The sequence below is a fragment of the Microcebus murinus genome, chromosome 4 (genome assembly GCF_040939455.1).
Source record: "Microcebus murinus isolate Inina chromosome 4, M.murinus_Inina_mat1.0, whole genome shotgun sequence".
NCBI lineage: Eukaryota > Metazoa > Chordata > Mammalia > Primates > Cheirogaleidae > Microcebus > Microcebus murinus.
The window spans coordinates 47507413-47525445 of record NC_134107.1 but is presented as its reverse complement, the minus strand read 5'-3'; the positions used below and the strand labels follow the sequence as shown (position 1 = coordinate 47525445).

Here is an 18033-nt window from a genome sequence, read left to right as displayed (position 1 = left end):
TTCACTCATCCTTTAAATACATGTGGCAGACGTTGCTAATCTGTCACAGGCCCTTTTCATGCTGAGCTCAGACGGGGTTTCACAATCCTCATAGGACTCCAGACAACCACCACCAGTCAATCAGAGTTGGCATCTAAGATGAAACCTTTATCTTCTCTTGCATGATGACCTTACAAGATCAAGCATACCCCCTTTTTTTTTTTTTTGAGGGGGTGGGGAACCTGTGGCCTTCTGATTTCAAGATTGTTCTTTTTTGAGCACTAAAGGAGGCAAGAAAAGTTTCATATTTCTCCCTTGCACCCCCTTTAATAAAAGGATTTGTTCTGTAAAATTTGGATTCAGTCAAAAGGCTGCACTCAAGGATCCAGAAGGCCACATGTGACCCCCAGGCCACAAGTTCCCTACCCTATTATGCTCTAAGTGTCTCAGCTGACTGTTTTGGAAAGGCTTTCTGCAGTCCTTTGTATAAGACTTTGCTTCTGCAAGATTCATTATGATAGGGACATCTTTCTTGTTCATCCTTGAATCACCTGTGCCTAGAATACTGACCATAGAATGGGTACTCAGTAATGTTAGTTGAATGCCTGCTTAGGCACCTAGATCAACATCTGTCTTCCTGTCTTCCCCAGCGAGAAAAGCCTCTGATGTAGGCTGATGACGGAATGGAATTCTTAAGGCTACACAGTGGGGCCAGCACAGCTGCGGGTAGAGCTCTTCAGAGGAGGCAGTCAAGGGATTGCAAAGGAATCCGAACCAGACAAGTATTCCACTGATGCTCTCTGCTTCTTTTCTTCATCTCTCTTCATTCTCTCCTGTGGCCTACCCTCTTTAACTCTGGCAAGATGGACCTGGGAATCCCCAGCAGGAATGGGGCGGAGGCACACAGGAAAGAGGAGGCATGAGGTGCGCTACTTGAGCTGGGATCTAGTCTTGGCTCTGAATAAAGGTACCTGGGCTTTGGCTTCTAGACCTGCTGGGCATCAGTGGTGCTTATTCTTACACAGCTCTGGCTTCTTACCCCTCCATCTGCGAGCCTAGTTTCTCTTACTTCACCTTATCTCCTTCTCCCTTCTTCTTTCCTTCATCAGTCATGGCAAATGAGATTTGAGAGGAAATAAGGAAGAAGGGATGGGAAGTTAGACCAGGAAGAGATGGATACATTTGACTGGGAGTCTAAGGAGGGAATGTCACTTTGTAGGGTAGTGTAGCATGGAAATCAGGATTGCAAGGATATTGTTATTATAATAAGAGGTAGAGCTCAACATTTGATACCTGGCCTTACTGATTCTAAAGCTTTTTTCTTTGCCCTTAACTCTTAAAGCCAGAGAATGGACCAGAACAGGGGTATTCAAACTGAGACCAGTAGAGCAAGCTTTAGTGTTCCATAGAAGTACCTCCAGGGCTTCCTCACATGGTAGTCAAGGTGTTTGGCAAGAAGCTGAGTAGACTGGGCTTTAGCCCTTCCCACCTTCAAGACCAACTCTGCTTTTAATAGGTTTTACATATTGGGATGCAATGTAATATTTCAATAGAAAAAAAATTAGGGTCAGTTTCTGCTAAAATAGCCTTTTGAAGGCCATTAGACTAGAATCTAACCACCACAGCCTTGAGATTATGGGAAGTCTGTCTTAGTAGTTCCTAGTTAATCAGTCAATTCTTCCAATGTCTTGATTATTTATTCGGTGTGCATTAGTGGCTTTGGTAGGAATTGTGCTCCCTAGAATGAAAGAAATCACATAATACATCTTAGTGAGTGAGTGATACAGGACTTATTAAGATAGAGAAGAAACAATATTCTCCAGGCACTTGTCTGCACCACAGATAGAATGTGATGGCAGAGGGAAGTCAGACTTATGTTGGAGATGGTGCTGATTGGGCCCTAGACAGTGGACGTTGTTACAGAAAAGGAAACCCTCACAGTGATGGTGAATGGAGTATGAGGAGGTACAGATTTTTTGAGAATTGTCCCTTCCAGAAACTATATCTAGTTAGGATATTGGTGTGTTGCGTTCTTAGAGCCTGCCCCGGTTGTCTCACAGTGAATCACTGTGACACTCTCAAAGCAAGCAAAGTCCCAGTAGGGTTCTATTTATTTTAATCTGTAAAGAGGTAACAACTTTGAAAATTTTTAGTCAACACCACGTAGGCTACAATGTCTGGGTACGTCACCATCTTGACGAAGAGTAAAATGAAAGCCGCATCTTCTCTTCACTTGGGGGGCCACTCTTATCTCTGCTTCCTCAAGTTGCTCCTTAGGAACCCCTTAAGGAAGAATATTAAAAGTAGACAACATTTGTTGTTGGAACACTTTAATCTTTACAACAAATAACTTATGTATCAGAGCCTCAAATTTCTCTCCCAAATCCACCTTACCCCTCTTCCATAGTACTAGAATTTCTAATTTTAGGTGCACACAAGGCTGTCTGGAATTTCCCATCCTCTCCTGCAGCTAAATGTGACTAAGTTCTTACCAATGAAATAGAAGCAGAAGTGTTGTATGGAAGCTTCTGGCAACTTTCCTCTAAAGACAGATGGTACATGCCCTTTGTGTCTTCTTCATCTCTTCCTCTATCCTCTTCCTGGAATACTAATATGATAGCTGCGGCCCTCGTCACTGTCTTGGACCATGAGGGTCAGGGCCACACCCAAGGAATGGACAACAGTGAGGCGAGCCTGTGTCACTGAATATGTGGTGGAGCAGCTCTGGACTTGGTACCTCAGGATTTCTATGTGAGAGAAAAATAAACTATATTATTTAAACTGCTTATGTTGTGTTTCTGTTTCTCAGTCGATATTAATCAAAACTGATACACCCTCTGCATTAGATACTATATATTATTCTAATTTTGCAAATGGGAAAGCTGTGACTTAGCCAGATTAAATCACTTGCCAAGGTTGCTCACCTAGTAGATTTTTGCTAGAGCCGATGGGCTTTCCTCTTTCTCAGTGTTTACTTTCAGACCACGAAGGTGCTAATTTTTGACCTTTTATGACTGATAAGAAGCCTTTCAGCAAAGCCCTCTGACAGTGTCTGGTTATGACTTGGCAGTCTCCAACTTGACCCTCCGTCATCTATTTCATGAGTCACAGTGGTCATGGTAAGATTCTTCATCACCTTGAGAGTTTTGGGATGTCACTGCCACCACCCAGTCTGATTTGCATGGAGACTCTTAAGCCTTCTAGGAGAAATGGTAAAAAGGGCCTTGGGAATTAATGATTGGAACCCAGAAGAGGTGGTTGATACCCTTAAATGGAGAGAGGATCATGAAATAGGCCCTCATCCTAGGAGAACAGAGGCCTGGTGCTGGAAAGCAGTAGTTGTGGGCAGTGGAAGGGAATATCCATCTTCCTGTGGGCACAAATCAAATAGAGAAAGGAGACTGGGGTAGGCGGTGTCACAGAGTGAGTCCCATCCCAGGTGTCACAGAGTGAGTCCCATCCCAGACCTTAGATAACCAAAGGAGTTCTGTGGCCATCTGTTTGAACCTAAACACACTTTTTTGGAGGCCAGACTTCCTAAGCTTTGTTGAAAACATTTTTACTCTTTAAAGGGACAATTCCATCCTATTTTGGGGTTAGAAATGGCTGTCGTGTGATTGAATAGAGATAAAATTGGCAGTGGTGATCAAGGTTGGGGAACAGAGGAAGCAAACTGGTAGCACCAGCAGAAACAATGGGAAGAGGGAAAGTGGGCCCCCTTCCTCCTGACAGCACACTTCTCCATTAAGAGGAGAATCAGAGCCAGTGGTGGATAAGGGGCAGGTGATTGGTTTATTTGAAAACCTAGTAGAGGCATAACCTTGTGCACATCTGACAACAACATATTCCTTAGAAACTATGAGGGGATATTTTAAAAGTATATTTCATGAGCCAGGCATAAAAGAGCAAATATTATTTGGTTCCAATTATATGAGGTGCTGAGAACAGTGAAAATCACTGACAGAAAGACCAGTGGTTTGGGAGGAATGAGAAATGGGGAGTTTTTAATTAAATGGGTACAATGTTTCAGTTTGGGATGATGAAAAAGTTCTAGAGATAGATGGTGATGATAGTTGTACAACAATGTGAATGTACTTAATGCTACTGAACTGTTCACTTAAAAATAGTTAAAATAGTAAATTTTATGTCATGTATATTTTAACACACACATAGTGTGTTACAATGCACAGTCCAGGTCTTATAGTTTTTTCTCCTACCTCTGCCTCCCACTGAGGAGAGGGAGCCCCAGTAACCCAGTTTCCTGCTTAGAAATCCCATACCTTTTGCTCATTTCTGCTTTGACCCGGTCTTCTGCTCTGCTCCTGCTTCCGACATTGGGTTTCTTCTTGCAGTTTTGAATATTCCTTGTTGTTGGACTTAATGCAGATTTGGCTTGTAAGGCTCAATTATTGACAATATTCCTGGAATCTACATTGTTTTTATTATATCTCAGCTGCTCTGTGGAACTCAGCACCCCTACTCCTCAAAACTATTCCCATCTCTGGGGCCCATTAATGCCTATGGCCTTGCCCGACCTAATCTGTGTGAAGTTAAGAAGAAGAGCAAATCAGATACCTTAATAGCTCAGGCCCACACTAATGTCTCCCTTCCCTAACCCCCTAGATTCTAGGACCTAGAGCACTTATCCACATATCTCCTTGTGACATGCCTTGGGTGAGGGGTAGGGCTGTAGCCAACCAGGCCACTCTGCAGATGAGAGGACAGGATATCACACAGACCAGTCTCAGAGACAGGAGAGGCTTGCAGAGGGGCCTGTAAGTGGGGGATGGCTCATGTGGCCAGCCTGGGGGTCAGGCAGTTCTCATAGCAGGACCCACAGATCATTTTATGTTTTACTTTCTTTCCCATGGTAACCCAGATGAAAGCTGGGCTCCCTGACCAATGAGAGCTAGATGACATTGCCTTAACTACCTGATTCCACAATATGGGTAACACAAAGCTTTCAAGAACATTGTGAGCCAGCTGTAAAAGTCTTCAATGACTGAGATGACCAGGGGGCTGATAGTAAAGCTTTTAATAAGAAGGGGGAGAGTGGAATAGCTAATAGCCAAAGGCATTAGCCTCCAAGTAACTGAGTCTTTCCCACAAGTGTGGAAGCACACATTGGGGAGCAAAGAGGACCCTGATACCATAGGCTGGCCCTGCACTGAGGAAATAAATTAGGGCCAAGAGGCAAAGAGAATAGTCAGAGAAATGCTGAGACTATATGGGGACTTTTCTGCTTAGGAAATGACAGTCCAGATTGTGTAGTAAGAGTCTAGAAGGTGGAGGAAAGAGTGGAGGGTGAAGTTACATTTGCTAAATATCACAGTAAGGGCTAGAGAGAGTAAATGGTCTAGACCAGTGCTATCCACTAGAACATCTGGTGATGATAGGACAGTTCCATATCTCTACTCTCCAATATGGTAGGTACTAGCCCCATGAGACTATGGAGCCCTTGAAAATAAGGCCAGTATGAACAGTATTCCTAAATAATCACTGAACAGTTTTGCTAAGATGCACAATCCTAGGTCTCACCCTCATCTACTAAATTAAAATTTCTGTAGTTTGGTCTAGGACTATCCCCTAGAGATGCCCAAGTGACAGATTGCAACTCAGTTTAGGAACAGCTGCATGATCTACGAAGGCTAGAGAAAGAGGATACCCATGTGGGTTAAATATGGGAAGGGATATCCAATACTGTCTTATTTGGGAGAGTTTAAACTTTTTATTTTGTTCCAGTGACATGGATCACATTGACAGTTTTTATTTTGAAAATGTTTGGCTTGGTTGATATAAGAAAATCTGAAACTGAAAGAATGTAACAATAGAGAAAATTGCATTACTATCAGCCCCCTGGTCATCTCATTCATTGAAGACTTTTACAGCTGGCTCACAATGTTCTTGTTTACCTCAAACCTTGCCATCATCTAGGATAATGTCAATGTCCAGCTAACAATTGGCCTCTCTGTTCCCTGACCTTCTAATCTCCAATAAAAATAAAAGCTAACACTTGCTGCATGGCAGTCACTTTTCTAAGAAATCAGCATGTTATGTATTAACTCATTTGATTCCTGACAGCCTTCTAAGATAGTTCACTGTTATCATTATCTCCATCTTAGCATTGAGGAAACAATTAAGTAATCTGTTCATGGTTGTGCCACCATTAAGTAGTAAACTCAGGTACTCTAGTCTCAGAGAGAAATTTAATGCTACTCCAAATTTTTTTCCTTTCAACGAATGATCTTTCCTCCATTCCAACTCTGCTACCCACTTCCCCTGTCATACCATGAACCCTGCCACTCCTTCTACCTGCATCATCTTCAAAGCACTAATTCAGGCATCTCACCCTCTGATCAACTTTGTCTCCCTCCAGTGGAGTAATAAAAACAGCAATAAAAGTAATAGTAATAACAGCAAACGCTTATATAGTTTAAGTGCTTATCACATATTAACTCATTTATTCCTCACAACAATTCTATGACGAAGGTAGGTATTATTACCACTGTCTTACAGATGGGGAACTTGAGGCATAGAGAGATTAAGCAATATGCTCAGTGTCACACAGCTCATAGGTGGCAAAGCCAGAACTTAAACCCAATCAGGCTCCAGAGTTCACATTCTTGTCTATTGTGTTAAGGATGGTAAGCCTGGAGTTATGGGGAAAATCATTATCACTTAAGAGATTTTTTTCCAAAATATTCATGCCTACCCTCAAGTTACAAATATTTGTTTGTCTGAAAGAGCCTCTTAGATGATTTGAATATTGACCTCATATTGAGAATCACAAATTAGATCATTTCAACAACCTCACAACCTGGTATTCTGGTTGAGTTAACCTACTGCTGTGCTGCCAGCCTTGGTCAGAACTATTTCACACAAACAGGACAGGGCTGGGAAGGACAGTGTAGACATCATGACTAGCACAGTTGAATGGAAAAAAGCGTCAGTATCCATATCTCAGAGGGGTTGGGGCAAGCAGAGACAGACAGATTTCTTATATGTTATTACTCTGTTCATCTGACTCAATCCAAAAGCCAGGAGGAAGACCAGCTGCTTAGCTAGGGATAGCTCTAGGCAGCAGTTTGCTCCTCATTAATGTGATGGCTTCCACTATAAGTAGAAAGCAGAATGAGAGAAGGAGAACAAAGAAGATATTCTTGGCATGGGTCCAGAGGAAAAGCAGTCTGGCTGAAACCATTCAGTTTCCTTGGCCAGCAGCAATCTACGTAAACAGGAAGTAGAGAAGGCTGGGGGAGAGGGCCGTGGTTAGTTGGTGAGAAACAAGAGCTGACACCAGATGGGTGTAAGTGGTTACATACAAAAGAGATTCGGATGCAGGCCCAGGCTTTGCATGTTAATTATCCTGGCTGTCTCCTAGGAGGCCTTGTTTCACCAGAGTGTCTATGCAATGTGTGTTTGGTCCTAGTCTCAAATGGCTAAATCTTTGAGAGCGTGTTGCCAGTTGTCTCCTGGATAGTTTTATTTTATCCCATTTAATTATCTCAACATTCTGTGAAGATGGAATTTGGTGAAAAAAACAGCTCAGAGGGATGAAGTTATCTTACCCACGTTCATTTACATCATACTGTTATACAACACTTTAGAATTGTGTCCTCTCGAAAAGTGACTGTGAAGCATAACCTATTAGAAACAAGGTGTATTAGCTTTCCAGGCATTCTTTGGCTTGTGGCTGCATAACTTCAATCTCTGCCTCCATCTTCACATGGCCTTTCCTCTTTGTCCTTGTCTTCTCTTCTGTCTTTTATTATAAGGACACTTGTCTTTGGATTTAAAGTCCACCTGTATGATCTCATCTAAAGATTCTTCACTTAATTATAGCTGCAAAGACCCTTTTGCCAAATAAGGTAGCATTCACAGGGGCCAAGTATTAGGATATGGACATATCTTTTGGGGGGCCAATATTCATCCCACCATAAGAGGTATCATTATTAAAATATAAATGCAGATTTTATAGTATTTTGATAATAACTGGAATTGAGAGGGATATTCCCTTGGTTAGAGTTTCCATTTCTGGATCTCTATTCTTTAAAAGATTAAATTTTTCCAAAATGCTAGTCCCCTTTACTTTCCCCACCCCCAACCTTTGGCCTATCAAAATTTCAGAGCAAAAGGGAGTGTGACACAAAGGCACAGAAACTATTGTGAAAATGCCCTCCAAGTGAAAATGATACATTCTTCCTATAATGCACACATCCACACGTGGTTGAGAATGGCTTCTCTGAGAGAATGCCAAAACCCAGGCTGATGGGCAAGGGAGAACCTCAGAGTATATTGATTGTTTCTTAGGGAAATGGAGAGAAAAATCTACCAGTAGTGATCATGGAGGCCAAATGTTGGATCGATCTGAAGTACCTCAAATCCAAAGAGCAGAGCTGGAAGGAAGGATCTGATTACTACAAGGGATTGATGCTTTTGTCCATGTAATCTCTCTGAAATACAAGTATAATCATGCCACTCCCTGCTTGAGATCTTTCATTGGCTCCCAAAGAATACTGGATGAATTTCAGATTCCTTAACATAGCACACAAGGACTTTGCAAACTGGCCTCTACCTACTCATTTACACTCATCTCTCACCACTCTTCCCCAAAGACCATCTGCTCCTGCCACACCAAAATTCTTGCTATTTCTCAAACAAGGCATATCCTTTATTGCTTTTCTAATCTTGAATATGCTGTTCCATCTGCTTGAAATGCTTTTCTCTGCCTTATAATTCCTACAACACCTCAAGACCACTTTTCCTGCTACTCCATCTGCAGTTCTACCTTAAAAAGCCTTACTCCCTTCAATGAGTTGGCATCTCTCTCTGCTGTGAGTCCAAGTCATTCTGTTCATGGGAACCGTTGGCCTTGTGCCCCATCCAACCTCCTCCCAATACTTTAAGAGAGCTTTTAGAAGGACAGACCCGTGTCATACTCATCCCTGACTCTCTAGTGTCTAGTAGATGCTCAATAAGTATTTGCTGAAAAATGAAAGGATCAGGTCATTATGGCTTCAAGTCTGGAATACATTGTAGATTTAGTGACAATAGGATCCAGGCTTTCAACCTTTGTAAACCTGTCAGGCTGGAGCCATAGGGAGAGAAGAGCACAGAGGCTATGCTGAAAATAAATCTGGAAGAGCAAATTCCAGAGGCACAAGAAAAGGGAATTGCAGGGAACTGAGAAGTTATCCAGTTTGGAGGCATAATGGGGGTGGTTAAAGGCAGATTAGAACCCCTGAATTCATTGTCCTAAATTCAGCATGAAAACTACTAAAGTGGAAGTGTTGGGGTTCCCCATTAATATCAGTGACATCATGAGTGGTGCCGACAGATGAACTACAACGAAAAAGTGTCATACTGACATCAGGGAGCTATATCTTTATGGGATGAATTGAAGGAAATAGGATAAAAAGAAGCATGTGTGAGGGATCTTTTAGAAACTTCCCAAATAAGCGAAGAGGGGTTTGATGTTGGGCCCAATTGGCTGGCATACATATATTGGCTGGTGAAGGATCTATTATGTTCTTTTTCTTATTTTTTTTGAGACAGAGTCTTGCTCTGTCACCCAGGGCTAGTGTGCAGTGGCATCATCATAGCTCATTGCAACTTCAAACTCCTGGGCTCAAGCGATCCTCCTGCCTCAGCCTCCCAAGCTGGGACTACAGGTGTGCACCACTGTAGTGGCTGGCTAATTTTTCTTTTCTTTTTGTAGAGACAGGACCTTGCTTATGCTCAGGCTGGTCTCAAACTCATGGCCTCAAGTGGTCCTCCTGCCTTGGGCTCCCAAATAGGATTACAGGTGTAAGCCACCATACTTGGCCCCATTACATTCGTTGTACCTGACATTCTTAGCTGATTCTGAGAAAAGTGAACCATATTTCTCACCCTGTCATTTGTTCTAAAGGAATTTGATGTGTAGGCTGGTAACAGCTGATGAGGTCTTGGTATAAGAGCTCTTCTTAAAATGTTAGTAACATCTGAATCAATTGGCTCAAGCAGCACAGTGTTAACAGTTAGGAATCCAAGGTCTAAAACCAGAGTGCATACTAACTGGACAAATTTCTTAATTTCCTCTTTTGTAAAATGGGTATGATAATAACAGTACACACTTCACAAGGTTTGCCCTTAAGATACAATGGGTTGGGGCTGGCGGCCATCTGCTCTGCCCATCACTATGCATGTGCTTGTGTTCCTGAGCACTTGGTAGGTGCTCCAATGCCAGCTGGCTGCTGCCCTTTAAAAAATATATATACAATGGGTTAATATGAGTAAAGCCCTTAATAAGAGTGATCAATGTATTATCTATTATTATAACTATTCAGAGGCAAATACACTAAAGAACCACTTTCTGAATTGAAATAATGATAGTTATCTTTTTCTGGCATATTGGGACCTGTGTTAGTCAAGACTTTCAGTTGCAAGTGATAGAAATCAACTCAAGCTAGCTTAAGCAAAAACTAAGGCTTTATTGATTTGTCCATCTGAAAAGCCCAGGGTTATCTATACCAGCTTCAGTACAGTTGGTTTTGGGGGTACAAAGAGACATTATCAGGACTTGACTTCTTTTTATCTCCCATCTCTGCTTTCTTCTATGCTAATTTTATTCTCTGGCAGTTTCCTTTTATAGAAGCAAAATGGCTGTTGGCAATGCCAGACTTATATTTCCACAACTTAACCCTGATAGATGATCCAGCAAAAACTCTGGCCCTGATTCTCATTAGCCCAAATTGGATCACATGCTTATTCCTGAACCAATCAATGTCTCCCTGATTGGCCAGGCCTGGATCATGTGTCTACCATGAGTGAGTAGAAGGGCTATCTACAAAGGCAAATCAAGGTGCGGTTACTAGAAGAAAGGCAATGAAGGTAGATAGAGACAGATTTAAGTTTTATGGAGCCTGGGGCTTCATAATCTTGGGCTCCTCTTTAATTAAAAAAAATTACAAATTTAAAAATAGGTATCAAGGTGAGTTTTACTTAGAATGAGAAAATAAATCACAACGAACTGTTGGACTCTTGGACTCTTGGTTCTTTTCCAGATAGGCAATTTATCAGAAATTCTAATACATACACGCCTTTTTCATTATAAACCAGCTTCCTCTCCCCACCTGGAATACCTCATAGTTCCCAGCATCTCCCAGGACATATGGGGACCCATGCACATAAAGAGCTCTGAAGTATATGCTTTGTTAGCTTCACAATAAATCCTCCTCTGGACATAGGGCTAGCAAAACAGCATATGTCTACTTCTTAATAGCAGATTTCTTGTTTTAAAGAATGGAGAGCTAGACATATATCCAAGTAACTCAGCTCGGGCCACCACGTCTGGGGAACCCTGGGGTCTTGGCAGCACAAGTGATCATCATTTTGTACTTTGTGGCACTGGCCAAACCCAGCTGGATTTTTGCTACACTGATTTTAACAGCTCTGCACTCACGTAATTCAGTGCTTTAAAAGGCCATGTTTTATTTGGCACTGATGCTTTCAACAAACTTACAGGGACTGTTGGCCCCAGGAGCCAAAAGCTGAACCTGTCCTGCCACAGCTCCTGGCTATGTCCTAATTTCCTCTTCCTTCTTCTCTTCTGCCGTTTCTTCCACCTCTTACTTTTCTTCTTCCTCCGTGTTTTCCTCCACCTTTTCTTCTTCCTTCTCTTCTTCTTCCCTGATTGTTTTGACAGATCATTGAGTTCAGACAGTACATCACACATAAGGCCTAAATTATGAGCAAATTCCATTGACGTCAGGCCATTTGTACATCCAGTGAACTTGGCTCAATTTTTGGCATCTCTAAGCTGTGTCCATTGGAGACACAGACGAGTGCCTTCAGGGCAACAGAGGCATTCCAGATGGTAGCGTTCAGATAGTCTCCCTAGCACACTGCCTCCCATCTGGGCCAGCGCTCGGAATGCCATAGGCCACTCTCGGCACATCCCCACAGCTGCTGTTGACTCTTGGAAGGAGGGCAGCAAACACACTGTGACTTATCAGGGGAAACCTGCAGATGATTAACTCTGGGCCCATTATATGCTGCATTTCCACCCAAGTGGACTCCAGGCTGGGGGTAACAGCAGGGTAGGAGAGAGGGCAGACAGAATGGAACACCAGGAGTTTGGCAACAATTGTAAATGTTTTCTCCAGCAAAGGAGACATAACAGTAGGAGAAAAAAAAAACAAAAACAACAAAACATTTAAAGATAGACAAACATGAGTTTAGGCTCCTGCTATTTCACTCATTACCTGTGTGAACTTGATAGATTGTGGTAGATATCTGCTCAGCATTCTTTCCCACACCCCTACTTCTGAGAACAGCAGCCTCTTTCCTTTAGGGCACCCCTTTCCTACTTCATATGGCCTCAGCGCTCATACCCTTCTATCCCAACCCCATCTTTCTCCCAAGGAGTGATAGTATGCAGTGGGGCCAATTACAGCATCACAGCTCCCTGGACATAGCATATAGGCAAACAGTTAATACCAGCCCAAGGTAGTTCTTCCTTGAAAGTTTTCAAAATTTCTATATTGGATCAAAGCTGTATAAGAATGTTAATATCCTTACAACTCCAAAATAAGGGAGAGAGGAAAATAGCTGTCATTCTAGCTGGGAGAAATGGAGACAACCACATTCAAAAAGCCACACCTCCACTTCTCTGAATCACTGCTACCACTACCTAGATTTATGGAGGCAATGTGGAATTATACATATGTGAATTTTCCTGGCAGCTGAAAGTTATCCATCCAAGGGTAAAAGGACCTCTTTTCTTTTTTTAAAGCCATGTTATTTGCTGACTTTTCTAAAATATTTCATATATTTTCATTACTTTTTAAATTAAAGGTACCACATTTAACCTCTTCTGGATGACTTAGGGTCATCAAAATAAGCATCAGTTAATAGACTGTGTGATAACAGGGTTTGAACCTTTTTTTTTTTTTAGACTGTTCCAGCCTATACTTTCCAGCTCCTCCCTGCTTACCCCAGCACCACAGAGCAAGCTCCCAGCAAGAATGAACTTGAGGTACCCTGGCCTCATTCATGGCCAAGCCCTGATTTTCTTCCTGTTGTGTAGCCCCTTTCCTGATGTGTTCTTGCATTCCGCTGGCTCTGAACTTCTATTTGCTTCCTGCTTTAGTACAGCAGTTTCCCTTTAGATTTCACCTGTGATACAGCAGCTCTGCGACTGACCTTTGGTCCTCTTCCTCATGTGCCATTTTGCCTTTGCCCTTGGGCCCTGTTCTGCCTCCAGCTGGCAATTGTACTGAGCCAGGCTGGGATCCCATGACCAAGGAATCAGATGCTACTGTTCCTGTCTCCTCTCACATGGTTAAATGGACTGGGATCATTTATTGCCGGGACAAATAACCTTACACATTACAGTAACCCCCAGAGTAAGATTTAAAATAGCTGGAAACAGGGGAAGGGTTATGGAAGATGTTTGTACTACTGCGGAGGGCATATTGTAATTAGGCAGCATAGAAATCAGTCTTCTAGGAAGCATCAATCACCCTTTTTATTGATTAATTGGTTTACAAATGCTTCTTTGGAATTGACAAATATACAAGCCTGACAGCTAGGCTTGATTGCCAGCCCCTATCTGACTCAGGCCTAACTTTCTCTTGTTCCCTTCCTGCTGACCCAGGCGTCCAAGGCTGCCAAGGTTACAACATTTTCTTTCTGCTTCAACAAGCCTACCTCTTCATATACATAAAAGTGGTTTAAAAATAGTAAAACGCGAAAATGCATCTATATGTATGTTGAAAGTGGATCTTACACTTGCCAAGGGTTAAAGGACACTAACATGCTAAAAGTATCATTCTGAATGAATGATAAAGCTGTAGAAACATTGCAAAGGATGGATCATTGTCAGATTAAGTATAGACCTTTCAGCCCCACTTTAAGAACTCCAGAGAACCCTGGCCAATCCTATGTTCTCATTAACCCACACTGAACTGCTGCTCTTTTCTTGCTTCTTTCATATGGAGCCCATCTGCGTATCCTGACACGGAAAACACATAAAAGCCCAGCCTGAAGGCCTCATCTCTGACATGCAGGCAGAAATTTGCCCCTCTCTATCTATCCGTCCTGCTTACCCCATGTGCTGTTCTGCCTATCCTGGCTCTGTGATCCCATGGCATACTTAGGGCAGCGTTCCCCATTCCTAGCTGCACATTGGAATCCATCCAGACAGCTTTTACAAAATTCTGATGTTCAGACCCAAACACAACCAATTAAATCAGAATGTCTTGGGCTGGGGCCTAAGCATGGAATTTTTCCTCCCAATATTTTATTGAGAATATTTTTAAACAGACAAGAAATTTGAAAAAAATTATAGGGTACCCATATACCCATTACCTAGATTCAACTATTAGCGTTTTATTTTATATGTCTATCCATCTTGTGACATTTGATAATCCATCTTTTTTGTGGATACATTTAAAAGTAAATTTATTACTGGGATGAAGAGAGCAGGCAATGGGTAGTTATTGCTTAATTGTTACAGAGTTTCTGTTTGGGGTGATGAAAAAGGTTTGGAAATAGTGGTGATGATTGCACAAGATTGTTAATGTAATTAATGCCACTGAATTATACACTTAAAGATGGCAAATTTTATCTCTTATATATATTTTCTAACCCACAACGAATAAAAAAAAAATAAATGCAGATAATGATGTATTACTCCCTGAGCCTAGATAGTACGTGTGGGGGTATTTGTTTTTCATTATTCTTTATACTGTATATGCATATTAGAGATATCCCATTTTATCTTCTGAGCAAAAAGAATTTTAAAAAGAATGAATAGTATCCTTTGCCCACAGGAAAATACTTAGGTGGTTCTCTCTGTTGGGAACACCTACCTACCCTCTTTTCTTTACTGGTAGAAATTCTACCTTTCTTTAGGAATTGGTATAACTTTTCACCTCTAAAGAGTCTCTCCTTTGCTACTGCAGGCACCATAAATCTTTTCTTTTGAATTTACTTAATATCTTCGCCATTCATCCTAGCCCCAGATTAAATCCTGTTTCAATACATTTCAGATAGAGAGGTAGCATGCAGGTACTGGTCTCAGATCCATTCCCACCTTTTCCCTGCTCTGCTCTGTTACAGCCTCACATAGGCTGTCAGGTTCTTTGGCTTTTCATAGGTTAAAGCAATTAAGAAGCATGAGAAGAAAACTGGACCCTGGGGAAAGGGAGAAGCCAGACTATTTCTCACCCTCTCTTTCCCTGCTTCCTGTGGAGTCTGGCAGTGTCCCACTCGACAGCCCCTCCCTTCCTGGTCCCAGCTCTACTTGGGCAATTCCCTCAGTGGTTTTCACTCTCTTTGCCTGACAGCCCAAGCTTCTTGACTCTGGTGACACTGTCTTCTCCCAGTGTCACTTGTACAAAAAGAAGAGTGACTTCCCAATTTTGCTGGTCTGTGAATTGTTTCACTATTCCCTATTTGGCTTCTTCACTTTTCCATTTATCTGTGTAACCAATCTTCTGTTTAAAAAAATTCCCTTCTTCTGAAAGACTTGTTTCTTTTCCTGGCTAGAGCCCAGTCGATGGTGAAAAGAGTACAAGCTTAGAAGCTGGAGAAACCTAAGTTTGAATCCTATTGCTTATTCTATGAACTTGGGCAAGTTACTTAACCTCATTCTGTAAACTGGGGGTTATAACACCTACCTTGTTCAGTTGCTATGCATGTTAAATGGCATACCACATGGAGAATGCCTGTACCCTAACTGGAACTCAATAAATGGAAGCTACTACTACTGATTTATAAGTTCCTTGACATCGTGGCCATTTTCTTTCCTTTGCGCCCCAGTACTTTACTTAAAGGTGTTTACCATATTACTGCCCCTTAAATTTCATTTCACTAGCAACTTATTAAGTGCCTGCTATGTGCTAGCAATTGTGTTAGACACTATTAGAAAACATGACGAAAATATAGGCTTTGCCTTCAATGTGCTTACAATCTAATGGAAGTGAAAGAGGTGACAACTAAGTCTACAGAAAGGCAATTGGACAAATACACCAAACTGAGGCAGAAGTGACACTGATGGGTACATGGTTGAAAGAATGAGTGAGTGTGTCTGCTTAGGAATATCAGGACAACTTCAGAGAGGAGCGGGCACTTTACTGCCTTGAATGAAAAGAAAACTTCTAATAAGCCAAGAATGAGGGTAAGGAGAATTCAGGCTGAGGGAATGGCATGAACTAAATGGTGGAGCTATAAATCATGCACTTACATTCGAAGTGCGATTCAGTGCCTCTAACAGGAATATGTGGAGGGAGATGTAGAGGGAAACCTTAAAATCCTTGCCAGTTACTGGGCATGGACTTGATCCTGTAAATAAAAAAACAACAGAAATGTTTGAGGAGCAGGACAGTGATTCAGTCCAAAAGTAGCTTAAGAGATAAAAATGAGAGAGTTTGGGGGCCCATTATCAAGTTCCTACTATAGTCCTTGATATAGACAAAACACTTGTGGACTGATATGGAAGATGAGCAAGAGGTTTAATTAAAATAGGTTCTATGACAACATTTCTCAATCTATTCAGCAGAATAGTGTCTCATGAATAATGACAATAGCAGTTATAGCTAATTACTTTTCAATGTACTTATGCAAATGTATATATATAATATATATATATTCCTCACCTTGGCCTATAATTGTAATATAAGGCTCTACATGATCTGACCTGATGACTTCTTGGACCTCATTTCTATTCTTCCCCTTGCTCATTCTGTTCTAGCTCTATCAGCCAGTTTTCTATTGCTTGACTAGGCCAACCTTGGTTCTGATTCAGGGCCTTTGCAGTTGCTATTCTATCTGCCTGGAGGAATTTTACTAGGGACCTTTGCTATCTTTACATAATCTGGAACCTTATTTATTACCACCCTCCTTTATGCTTACTCTCCTTTAGGCATTCACCTTCCTTGCCCTTCCTTAAATGCATCAAGTGTGCTCTTGCCCCAGGACTTTTGTACTTTCTGTTTCTTTCTGCCTAGAATTCTCTTTTCTCAGATTTCTACATGGCTCACATCCTCATCTCTTTCACATCTTTCTTTGTTTATGTGTCACCTTCTCAGTGAGGGATCCCTGTAACCCTATTTAAAAGTTTGAAGTTAAAATTAAATATTCTTTCCCTTTTTTTCATTTTCCCCATAGCACCTAACCACTTGGTGTATTCTATGTTTTCCTTTTTATTTTCCCATATTGGAATGTGAGCTCCACTAGGGTAGGTATTCTTGTCTAATTTTTGTTTATCGCTCTACCCTAGTGCCTAAAAGAGTTTGTGACACATAGGAAGTGCTCAATAAACATTTGTTAAATGAATGAGCGAATGAATGGATAAATGACTCCAGTTTCTTTGTATCTCAGCAGGCTCAGATAAAATGCCTTCCTCAGAAATGTCTTGCCCAACTCTCCCACCTAAAGTAGCCATTCTCATCCTAGTAATGCTTTATAATATCATTATGTTTTATTTTTCTCATAGTATTCATGATTATCTGAAATTATTCTATTTATTTACTTATTTATTGTCTGTCCCCTCCCTCCGCCATTAGAATGTAGGCTCTGTAAGACTTGGGACCTTGACACACCATAGGTATTCAATAACTATTTGTTAAATCAGTGAGTATACACAGCAGTGTGCTGAAAGCTTCACATGGATTATCTCACCCACTCTCACAGCAACTCCAATTAAGTAGCACTATTAGACACCTCCCCCTTTTCTCAAATGAGAAAACAGAGGTTTAAAGAATTTACACAGCTAGAAATGGTAGAACCCAGATTTAAACACAGGCAGTTTGATTCCAGAACTCATTTTGAGTTAGTTTATTTAACTGCAGGACTTCTCAAAGCCTTCTGAATCTAGAGAAGAAAAGCATATGCAACATTGCCCAAACTTACTTGATCACAGCATCCTCTTTTTTTGTGGAATGTTCCTAGAGTTTTATAGATATACTTTTGGAAATGCTGCCATAAGGTTTATAGCCCATTTGACTGGAAAGTTGTTAGTGCTTTATTTATAGATCAGTGACATAACTCCATTGTAATCACCTGTGA

General features: G+C 41.4%; 1 long non-coding RNA gene across 1 annotated transcript in view; it reads right to left on the bottom strand.

Annotated features, from left to right (window-relative positions):
• Window positions 1-247: 247 nt before the first annotated feature.
• LOC105879996 (uncharacterized) overlaps window positions 248-18033 on the bottom strand; it is a 53358-nt gene continuing 35572 nt past the window's right edge. The window contains exons 3-5 of the long non-coding RNA XR_001157971.2: window positions 16211-16308; window positions 2472-2726; window positions 248-2262 (exon numbers count right to left, since the gene is read on the bottom strand). This is a non-coding gene — a long non-coding RNA (uncharacterized LOC105879996). The remainder of the gene's footprint in view (window positions 2263-2471; window positions 2727-16210; window positions 16309-18033) is intronic.